The sequence below is a fragment of the Miscanthus floridulus genome, chromosome 17 (genome assembly GCF_019320115.1).
Source record: "Miscanthus floridulus cultivar M001 chromosome 17, ASM1932011v1, whole genome shotgun sequence".
NCBI lineage: Eukaryota > Viridiplantae > Streptophyta > Magnoliopsida > Poales > Poaceae > Miscanthus > Miscanthus floridulus.
The window spans coordinates 64,321,736-64,333,783 of record NC_089596.1 but is presented as its reverse complement, the minus strand read 5'-3'; the positions used below and the strand labels follow the sequence as shown (position 1 = coordinate 64,333,783).

The 12,048-nt window shown below is 44.6% G+C and overlaps 1 pseudogene; it reads left to right on the top strand.

The window, feature by feature from the left end:
- The first annotated feature begins 350 nt into the window (after nt 1-350).
- Nucleotides 351-11,797, top strand: LOC136516843 (SNF2 domain-containing protein CLASSY 4-like; annotated as a pseudogene).
- The last annotated feature ends 251 nt before the right edge of the window (nt 11,798-12,048 follow it).

Here is a 12,048-nt window from a genome sequence, read left to right as displayed (position 1 = left end):
AGAGAAAGTATTTTTTAAAACTGGGAGTAGGTACGAGTCACGGGGCTTTGGTCTATATGTTCAGCTAATATATGGTGCATGCACGCAACCTTCCCTCTGTTCTACACTTTTCATATGCTCTTGCAGATCCGCCAGGCGATCACAATTGGCACACACACGTTTGTAGTAAGCCTATAATAACATGAAATCGTTACTTTTGACACTAATTGATTAAACTTAATGCACGTTCGGTACAGTGAAAACTTGTAACTTCTGTTATTTTGACAACAACCTTGAAACTGAATATTCCAATCGAACGGCAATTCCTCCACTAATGACGCGCCAGAATAAGTAGGCCATTCATGCTTCCATTGACTACTTCCAAAATCAGCTGAGAATCGAATAAAGTGTGGCTATCAAATTCTTCAGAATCCACTGCCACTGCAGGGGTTCGCAGCGGCGGAAAAGGGAAAAGCACTGCCACTGCAGGGATAGCAGCATCCCGGCATGATTGATGCCACGGCAAGTCGGCAACCATGCTCGCCTCCTCGGAACACCATTCAGCCACACTGCGGCCCAGGGGAAAGCACGGCCGCACCCGATCCGGCCGCCTCGGGGCTCGCCCCCCGCACCCGCTCCCGCCCCCGCCCGCCATTTCCAGGGCTTTTCTCTCTCCTTGTCGTCCGCCTCTCCATGGCCCCATCCCTCCGACCCTCCCGGCCCCGCGCCCGCTCCACGGAGCGCTCCTCCCCAAACCCCTACAGGGCCCACCCGTCATGGTCCCTCCAGAGGGCCATAAACCTCCCAGCCCACCGTACTGTCAACTACCCCCTTCAATTCCTCCGTGCGCGTCCGCGCCGTTGCAGCAGCAGAATCTGCCGCCCCCACCCCACGCATGGATCGCGCCGCGCCGCGCGCTCGCGGCCGCCGCGGCGTATCCCAAGCGGCGGTGGAAGCGGCGCCGTCCTCCTCCCGCGCGCGCCGCCGCGATAGGGCGCCCGTCGTTGTCATCGACCTCGGCGACGACGAAGACGAAGACTGCGGCGGTGGTGGCGGGGCCAGGAAGACGGTGGGTGGCGCTGCAGGCAGGCGCGGGGGCTCCACGGAGGTTCCTCCGCCTCCGCCGCCGATGATGGTGCCGGCGGGAGCGGTGGCGATGCGGACACGATCGAAGAGGCGGGCGATGCAGGCGGCGGCCGTGGCGGAGGAGGCGCCGACGACGAAGAGGAGGAAGAGAGGAGCGACCCCAGATGCCGCGGAGGCGTCCCGTGGCCGGGGGAGCAAGGCCGCTGCGGCCTCCAGGGCGACGTCGAGAGATAAGCGGCGCGCTGGGGCCTCGAGGTCGAACGTCGAGAGATAAGCGGCGCGCGCACTCGGGACGAGCCTCGGAGCGAACTCGCGCGGGCCGCGCGCGCAAGCGCAAAGGCAACGAGTCGGGGGCGGAAACAGAGGTGGAGGCCCCCGCTCGGAGGGAACGTGCGAAGGCGCCATGTGTCAGTGAAAGTGATGACAACGGCGGGCGAGGCGATGACGCTTCTGATGACAGGAACGCGGAGCCTCGCGCCGGGGTCGCCATTGGCGCTGCTGATCTGGTTAACGGGGATCGTCGGATAGCTAAAGGTGAGGATCATATCGAGGAGCATGGCGGAGACCAGGAGAACAGTGCTGTGAATTTGAATGATGACTTGGTCTCAGGTGATGCTGGGCCAGTGGAAGGTGCTGGTGATGAGGACACAAGAGGGAACAGTGGCCTGGCATCGACTGCTGATGTGGCTGCTGAGGAGATGGCACCCTTTGAAGATGACTACGATGATGAGATGTTGGAGGAGCAGCTTGTTGGAGATGTGATCCGTGCTTACAGTAATGGCAGAAACTTTGATGCAGATGGAGTGGATTGGGAGGCAGAGGATGAGATGGAGTTTGATGATGATGCTGACAATAGTGATTTTATGGATGATGCTCACGATAGTGATTTTGTGAATGATGCTGATGAAGGTGGCAAGTCCGGTGATGATGCTGACAATAGTGATTTTATGGATGATGCTCACGATAGTGATTTTGTGAATGATGCTGATGAAGGTGGCAAATCTGAACCAATGCAAAATCATGCTAAGATGGAAATACAAGAGTTGGTGAACCAGAAAGTTGTTTTGGGTGGAGGGGGGTGTGAGGAGGAGGGGGGCGAGGGGGGTCAGGAGGAAGAGTTGGGTGTGGGAAAGGAAGCAGATAAGGAGGACGTGGAACCAAAGAGTGAAGCAGCTCCAGGTTCTGATCAAGGGGGCTTGCACTCAGAAATTCTGGGCTCTGATGAGGAAATCAAGGTGCTTGAAAATATGAGTAGTGCCCCCTCCAGGAAGGCGTCATTTCAATCGAAGTTACCAACTATTCCATCTTGTGTTGCATGGAGGACTCGATCCTCGTGGGGGATAAATCAAGATAGACTATCATACAATACATATTTTGAGGCATTATCTGATGAGCCGAAAGAGGGTGATGATGATACAGAGGTGGAACTTGATGAAGATGAGGATGACAACAATGACGACGACAGTAGTGACACTTATGATAAAGATGACGAAGAGAAGGAGGAAGAGGAAGAGGAAGAAGAGGCTGAAAGGAGAAAACTCAATAACGGGATTTACACATCAGATGATGACATGATCAATATTACTGTTCCTACCTCAAGGTATGATATGTTCGAGAGAAAAAATACCTCAAGATATGATATGTTTGAGAGAAAAAATACCTCAAGATATGATGTTTTCCAGAAAAACAATACCTCAAGATATGAGATGTTTGAGAAAAAAAATACCTCAAGATATGATATTGAGTGGGTGGAGGATGAGGATGAAGATGAAGATGCAAATGTTGATATGTTACAGCCAATCTCCTTTAAGAAAGAAAGCTGCTGGAACCCTGTGGCTGTTGGCAATGACACATTTACTGAGCAACAAAAGCAATCACGATTTACTTGGGAGCTTGAGAGGAGGAAAAAGCATAAGCTTGGGATGAAGACAAATCCTTTGTATGAGCAGGATTTGAACTCAGATTCGAACTCATCAGGTTCTGACCAGATCAGAAAGTATGGCTTCAAACGTGATAGGAGTCATAAAGTTGATAGGAAAAAGAAGCATACATCGTCCAAATCGGGCAAGAAATCCAGCAGTGCAATCATGCTAAAGCGGCAGTCTCTTCTGAAGCTTTTGGTAGATAAAATGAGTGGCGATAAAAGTTTAGAATCTTTTCCATTTGATCAGAATCCTCAGCTCCATTTTATTTTCAAAGAAATGCATCCGTTGGTATTTTCATTTGGAGATGAACATCTAGTAGCAGCTGACAGGCCAGAACAAGATGTTGGATTGGATATGTTATGGGCTGACTTTGACTTTGCTTTAGAGTCTGAGAATATCGGCACTTATTATGATGATGAGGTACATTTAAATATTTGCAGATGTGTGGTACTGGTTTTCATTTTCTTTTTATCGATCAAAACACATGCAGATTTAAATGTGTGGCTTATTTATTTGAACACTGACTCTACAACTAGAACTATGATAAAATTAACAATGTCCAACTGGAGATGCACTATCATGCTATTCTCAGCAAAACGATTGTCACTGGCCACAAACGCAAAAAGTTTGATTTGATTACAAGCACATCCTAGGAAAAATAGAGAAACAATCTCGATCAAACAAAAAAAAAACTCCCACTATTCACCGTCTGGCACAGGGGCAAAGATGTAGGAGATGCCCCTTGCTCTGGTCAAACCCCAATCATGCAACTCCTCTCTAGCGAGCAGAAGAACTCCAGCCATTTTAGGAGATGCACCATCAAACACATATCGTCTTTGATGTTTCCAAATTGCCCATGCTCCAAGGGTGATGACAGAATTAAGCCCATTTTGGTCCTCACTTTCGAAGGACCTTTTGAGTCCTCACCATCAACCCTTGTTTCTCCCCTTGCCCATCATTCATCAAAGGAAACATCATCTGGCTGTGGAGGACCTGCAGGCTGCAGCAGGCTAAACCAGAATTCTCATGCAAAAACACACAAGGTGAGCAGGTGGTTGATCATCTCAGCTTGATCACAAAGAGCGCAGCAGGCAGGGAGCAGAAGACTCATCGTGCAAGCTGATCGGCGGTCCATTACCTATTAGGCTATTATGAGTAAGTAACCACAAAAAGAACTGACACTTTCCTGGAGCCCAAGATTTCAGATTCTTTCCCAAGGCCCAAGAGTACAGCACCCTGAAATAAACCCTTATAAACTGACTTGCCTCAATCATCTACATCTATCACTAACATAACTAACAAGAGAAGAAATAAACCATTTGAACTCTCTTTGATAGTGCAACACTTCTGTGAACAATATGTGCATGTGACACTCAACCTATAAAATATAGCCTTGTTTTCTCATAATGCATATATGTTTGGTGTTTGTCAAGGACCTCACACCGCTGTCATGTCCATAAAGAAATCAAAGGAATCAGAAATCCTTCTTCAGGAACACTATTGAAGCTCGAACCTAGAAATGTACACAAAAAACTATTAGGGCGTGGAAAGCATTCTCTCTGCATTTTCTTCAGTTTGATCTGGCTGAATTGTTTCTCAGAGCATGTCTATGTCAGATAGTTTGCAGCTAACATGCAGGAAACATCATTTGTCAGAACAGAGTAACTTAGTAAACATTAGAAATGCTTTTTGCTGGTCAAGAAATCTAGTTCACTTAAAGGAGTTATTACTTATTAGACAATAGTTTATAACTGTAACTTTAAGGGGCGATTCAGGTAGCCTTGAAGGTCAAGAGAACTTTATTATGGACTGTGGGCATGGAAATCCTGAATTCGGCAAACATCGTCCTCCTACCAAAAAAAGCGGAGTCCTTAAGGATCACTGATTTCAGGCCCATCAGCCTTATTCATAGCATCGCCAAAATCTTCTCCAAATTATTGGCCAACAGACTTGCCCCACATTTGAACTCCCTTGTCTCCAACTGTCAAAGTGCGTTCATTAAAAAAAGAAGCATCCATGACAACTTCCTCTATGTCCAGGGAGCAGTACGGAGAATGCATAAGCTACATCTGCCGGCCCTATTCATGAAGCTTGACATCCACAAAGCATTTGACACTGTTAATTGGAGCTATCTTCTGGAAGTCCTTCAGGCTTTGGGGTTTGGGGCGCAGTTGGCGTGAATGGATTTCCATCCTGTTCCGCGTGGCCTCCTCCTGCGCATTGCTCAATGGACAAAGGGGTCCCACCTTCAACCATGCGAGAGGCGTCCACCAGGGTGACCCCCTCTCCCCCATGTTTTTTATCTTGGCCATGGACCCCCTTCAACTCCTGCTTGACATGGCGACCCACCAAGGAATCTTAACTCCCTTGCCTCCGGTAGCAGCCAAATGGAGAACCTCCATGTATGCAGATGACGCGGCAATCTTCATTAACCCAATAAAAGAGGACGTTGAGGCGATCCAAGCAATCCTAGAGGCGTTCGGAAATTTCTCGGGCCTTCACATAAACCTGCACAAAAGCTCCATTCATCTGATCAGATGTGAGGAAACAGACCTTGATTGGGTGCTGTCCCCATTCACAGGTACTAGAGGCACCTTCCCTTGCAAATATTTGAGGTTACAACTACATGTCAGATCGCTCCAGAAAATCCATGTTCAGCCACTGATTGAACGCATTGGACAATGACTGCCTGGATGGAAGGGGAGATGGCTAGCAGGACGCCTCACGCTCGTCTCTTCAGTCCTCTCTGCCATGCCAACCTATCATCTAACTGTCTTTCCCCTGGCGGCATGGGCAAAAAAGAAAATCGACAAAATCAGGAGATTGTTCCTATGGAAGGGAGAGGAAAATGCAAATGGAGGACACTGCCTGCTGGTTAATTGGCCAACAGTCACCCGTCCAAAGGATCTTGGTGGGCTTGGCGTGCCCGACCTTGAAAGGTTTGGTCGTGCCCTTCGACTTCGTTGGCTGTGGCAGGATTGGACTGAAGATTCCAAACCTTGGGCTGGAATGGATCTTCCTTGTAATGACATCGATCGTCTCTTGTTCAACTCCTCAACCAGTCTCCCTAGGTGATGGCGCAAAGGCTCGCTTCTGGCATAATAATTGGCTTGATGGAGAGGCTCCCAGATACCTGGCCCCAAACCTCTTCCAACTGGTTTCCAGGAAAAACAGAACAGTGCAACACGAGCTTCGCAACAACAATTGGATACGCTCCTTGAGAAGACTCATTACCACTGCAACCCACATAGAGGAGTTCGTCTCTCTTTGGATCAGGATCCAAGATGTGCACTTGGCCCAAGGCGTCGAGGATTCCATCACTTGGAAATGGACTCCAGATGGTAATTATTCCACCCGCTCAGCTTACCGGATCCAATTCAGAGGCTCCTTCGCAAAATTCCCAAGGGACCACATTTGGAAAGCACAGATGGAAAACAAATGCAAGGTGTTCACCTGGATCCTAATTCATGGAAAAATCCTAACGGCGGATAATTTGCAAAAAAGAGGATGGCCGCACCAGGAACACTGTGTTCTATGCAATGGACCCTTGGAGACCAGTCTTCACTTGTGTATATGCTGCCCTTTCGCAAAGGCGGTTTGGAACCATGTTCTCACTTGGGAGCACTTTGACGGTATATTGGGCCAGCAACAGGAAGACCCACTACAGATTATGCCTTGGTGGGAGAAGGCAGCTAGCAAAGCGCCTCCGGCTGATCAAAAGAGGTTCAATGGCCTAGTAATCCTTGTGGCAGGTAGCTGCGAGGATCAAAGACGACATTGAACAGAGGAAGAGAGCGTTTGGCTAGGAGGGGTTTCCTTTTCTGAGTGGGCTTCCACCCTTCTGTTGTGCCCACGGGGGCGTGTATTATTTCCTCTACCTGCTTGTACATAAACTTTTTTCCTCCTCTATCTTAATTGAAAGGCAGAGCTCCTGCCAAAGTTTTCAAAAAAAAAACTTTAAAAAACAAACAAAAAGGAAGCAGAGATGTTTGTTCTTTGTTAAAAGTTTCATCATCAGTGTGTTTCATTTGCTGAATTCCCTTCTTACCCAACATTAATGACTCAATTCCTTGTTCTCTTTGGGAATGGAATTTCCTAACTTGGCATCATTACATTGACTCAAACATGCGTAGTATTTTGCATACCTGATACCACTGGTAGATTTCTACTCTTTATTCGGCAATCGGCATGAATAGTTTCATCTTTTAGAAACTATACATCCCCTACTGTTTTCATGTAAAAGTTAGATAGCGCTTCAAGGTCATGCATCCATGATATGCTACTCGATTTTAATGTTTATTTTCTTGAATGCAAGAGTTTGTACATTGCAGATACTTTGATTTGCCACTTATATCTAGCGAGAGTGGCCAAATTGAACTTATTAGCTTATGTTGTATTGTAGGGTCAAGAAGAAGGCAATCAGCTAGATTTTTCTCTTGCCCCAGTAACACCCTGTTCTCGTGGGAAGCATGAGTTTATTATTGATGATCAAATAGGGATCAGATGCAAATACTGTTCCTTAGTAAACCTGGAGATCAAATTCATGTTTCCATCATTGGTAAGCTTTCTTATGGCCACAAGTCATGGCATCCTTTCTATAGTACAAGCTTCTAAATCTGGTCATTTAACTCATCTTTTCTTCCAGGTCTCAGGCTTTGCCGAGAAATCTGCATGGCCAAATGCCAAAGGTGTGAAGGATACATTGGTGTTTCATGATCTTTATGAACAAGCAGGCAGTGACATTGAACAATCTCAAGATCTTCATCAATATGGAACGGTGTGGAATCTTATTCCAGGGGTCATCAGTACTATGTATGAGCATCAGCGTGAAGCATTTGAATTTATGTGGACAAATTTAGTTGGTGATATTAGGCTTGATGAGCTAAAGCATGGAGCAAAACCTGATGTTGTTGGTGGATGTGTGATCTGTCATGCTCCAGGAACAGGAAAGACACGATTAGCTATTGTATTTATCCAGACATACATGAAAGTATTTCCAGACTGCCGGCCAGTGATTATTGCACCACGTGGGATGCTCTTTGCTTGGGATGAGGAGTTTAAGAAATGGAATGTTGATGTTCCTTTTCATATAATGAACACAACTGATTACACTGGAAAAGAGGACCGGGACATATGCAAGTTAATAAAGAAAGAACACAGGACGGAAAAGTTGACAAGACTAGTGAAACTGCTTTCATGGAACAAAGGCCATGGTATTCTTGGAATAAGTTATGGCCTGTACACAAAACTGACATCTGAAAAACCTGGCTGCACAGAAGAAAACAAAGTAAGAAGCATTCTTCTTGATAACCCTGGCTTACTTGTTCTTGATGAAGGACACACACCTAGGAATGAGCGTAGTGTCATGTGGAAAACTCTAGGAAATGTGAAAACTGAGAAGCGTATAATTTTATCTGGAACTCCTTTTCAGAACAATTTTCTTGAGCTTTACAACATTCTTTGTCTGGTAAGGCCTAGGTTTGGTGAAATGTTTTTGACGAAAGGAAGAGTGGGTCGAAGGCACTATGTCTCAAAGAAGCAAAAGGATAAGTTTTCTGATAAATATGAAAAAGGAGTTTGGGCTTCACTAACTAGCAACGTAACTGATGATAATGCAGAGAAAGTAAGATCAATATTGAAACCATTTGTTCATATACATAATGGTAATATTCTTCGAACTCTTCCAGGGCTCAGAGAGAGTGTGATTATTCTGAAGCCTCTTCCCCTTCAAAAGAGTATCATTAGAAAGGTGGAAAACATTGGTTCTGGTAACAACTTTGAACATGAATATGTCATTTCTTTAGCTTCTACACACCCTTCCCTTGTAACCGCCATTAACATGTCTGAGGAGGAAGCTTCACTTATTGATAAACCTATGCTTGGAAAATTGAGATCAAATCCCTATGAAGGGGTAAAAACAAGATTTGTAATGGAAGTTGTTCGTTTGTGTGAAGCATTAAGAGAGAAGGTTTTGATTTTTAGCCAATATATCCAGCCTCTAGAGTTGATAAAAGAGCATCTTCGCAAGTTCTTTAAATGGAGAGAAGGGAAAGAAATTCTTCAAATGGATGGAAAGATCCTTCCAAGATATCGCCAGGCTTCCATTGAAGCCTTCAATAATCCAAATAATGAATCCAGGGTGTTACTTGCATCTACAAGAGCATGCTGTGAAGGGATTAGCTTGACAGGTGCTTCAAGAGTTGTGCTTCTAGATGTTGTTTGGAACCCAGCTGTTGGAAGGCAAGCCATCAGCAGAGCATTTAGGATAGGTCAGAAGAAATTTGTATATACATATAATTTGATAACTTATGGAACAGGTGAAGGTGACAAATATGACAGACAAGCAGAAAAGCATCACTTATCCAAGTTGGTCTTCTCTACAGAAGACGAGTTCAATAATGTTAGGAACATGCTATCTAAAGCTGAAATGGAGCACTGTTCTAAGTTGATTTCAGAAGATAAAGTTTTGGAGGAGATGACTTCCCATGATCAACTTAAAGGAATGTTTTTGAAGATCCATTATCCACCAACCGAGTCAAACATTGTCTATACTTACAATCAAATTACTCCTGAGTGAAGTCGATGGTAATCGTCAGCACCAGATTGTTTTAGTCTATATCTATGGTATGCTCACAACTTCTGACTTCCTTCTTCCTATGGATGTTGTAGGTTTACATTAGTTCTGTTATTGCAAGCACTATCTTATATTTTGTTTTCTACCTGATTGTCGCCGTATCTTGTATATGTAGTGTTTGTGAACCAAATTGTTTATGAGAGGTTAATGCCTTGCTATCTTGATAATTTGGTTGTCATATCGACATCTCCTATTTTCTATGTTGATTTTATGTTTCGGGACATAGCATGAAGCAATAATTTTGTCCTCTCCTACTAAACTGCTTTATTTTGATTTTGCTTGTCATCCTATTTGACTACTTGTAAAGTTGGAGCTCTCTCGGCATTTGCATTAAAGCTAACTTTATGTTGCCATCATACACACATGCAGTTATGCACGCTATCGGGTTTAGTGTTGTTTATTGTTTTGTTACAAACTAAGTAAATGTTTAAAATTGCGTTGTCTTTGACTGACTTGCGTTTTCCCAAATGTTTTCCTGCAGGCTAGGCATGCACAGGAGGATCCCCCGCAGGCTTCTTTTTCTTTATTATTGTCTAACGCACAATGAATCTGCAAGTGTATCTTGGAGAGGACTAAAAGCAGAAGTTAATAATGGGTGGTAGAGCCTCAATGTATTTGGTGGTTCACAAGGTTGTGGGCTTTTCGAAGTTCATGCCTATATCCAAATGTGATGTATAATAATACCATTGGACCTTTTCAGCGGTTTAATTTTATTTAAATAAAAGACTGCCTCATTATTAAAGGAGGTAAGGTGATGGGACCGGATGGTAGGTTAATCGAGGTGTGGAGATGTTTCGGGGACATAGCTATAGTATGGCTAACCAAGCTGTTCAACCATATTTTTCGATCGAACAAGATGTTTGATGAGTGGAGGAGAAGTATATTGGTACTGATCTATAAGAATAAAGGAGATATTTAAAGTTGTGCTAATTACCGGGGAATTAAGTTGATGAGCCATACTATGAAGCTATGGGAGAGAGTTATCGAGCATCGTTTGAGAGCAATAACACGGGCCTTTATGAACCAATTATGATAAAATACTAAGGAATATTATGTGGTGGGCTTTGGACAAACATAAAGTCCCAACGAAGTACGTCGGGCTCATTAAGGACATGTACAACAATGTTGTGATTACTGTTCGAACAAGTGATGGAGACACGGATGACTTTCCGATTAGGATAAGACTACATCAAGAGTCAGCTTTGAGCCCTTATCTGTTTGTCTTAGTGATGGATGAGGTCACAAGGGACATACAAGGGGACATCTCTTGGTGTATGCTTTTCGCGGACGATGTAGTGCTAGTTGATGAAAGCCGGACATGAGTGAATCAAAAACTGGAGTTATGGTGTGAGATTTTAGAGTCCAAATGTTTTAGACTCAGTAGAACTAAAATTGAGTATATGAGATGTGACTTCGGCACTACTACTCGGGAGAAGGAAGATATTAGTTTGGAAGATCAAGTAGTGCCTAGGAATGATACCTTTCGATATTTAGGATCAATGCTACAGAGAGACGGGGATATTGATGAAGATGTTAGCCATAGAAGCAGGGTGGATGAAGTGGCGCCAAGCATCTGGTGTCCTATGTGACAAAAGGGTACCATAGAAGCTAAAAGCCAAGTTTTACACGACGACGATTAGACCTGTTATGTTATATGGTGCAGAATGTTGGCCTACGAAAAGACGACATGTTCAACAGATAAGTGTCGCGGAAATACGTATGTTGCGTTGGATTTGCGGTCATACAAGAAGTGATCGAGTTCGGAACGATGATATACGTGATAGATTAGAGGTAGCACCAATTGAAGAAAAGCTTGTCCAACACCGGTTGAGATGGTTTGGACATGTCCAACGGAGACCTCTAAAGGCACCGATGCGTAGTGGAATCCTAAGTCAGGATAGTAACATGAAGAGAGGCAGAGGAAGACCGAAGTTGGCTTGGGTAGAGACAATAAAAGAAGATTTGAAAGGATAGAATATACCCAAAGACTTAGCCTTAGATAGGAGTGCTTGGAAAGCAGCTATTCACGTGCCTGAACCTTGATTGCTTCTGCTGGGTTTCAACTTTAGCTTACCCCAATTTGTTTGGGACTTAAAGGTTTTGTTGTTGTTGAAAGGATTGCCTCAATTCGAATACACGGACGCTGCCTCCTTTTGGCATTTTGGGTGTTCCACTTTCATTTTGTGTTATTATTATTATACATGCCACCATGAAACTACCAAACGTAGTCCTCTTGTGAAGTAGACTAGTACATGTGTGCACTTTTTTTAGGTTTCTCTACTACAAATATGTTATTTATAGATCATATGCTCTCACGGTACAAGGAATACTGAAAAATGGCATCCTGCCTTCTTACCAACAGTATGCTCTCCTCAGGGCGTCCGATGCTCTGTATGGGTCTTTCGTGGGCCTGTGGATCCCAAT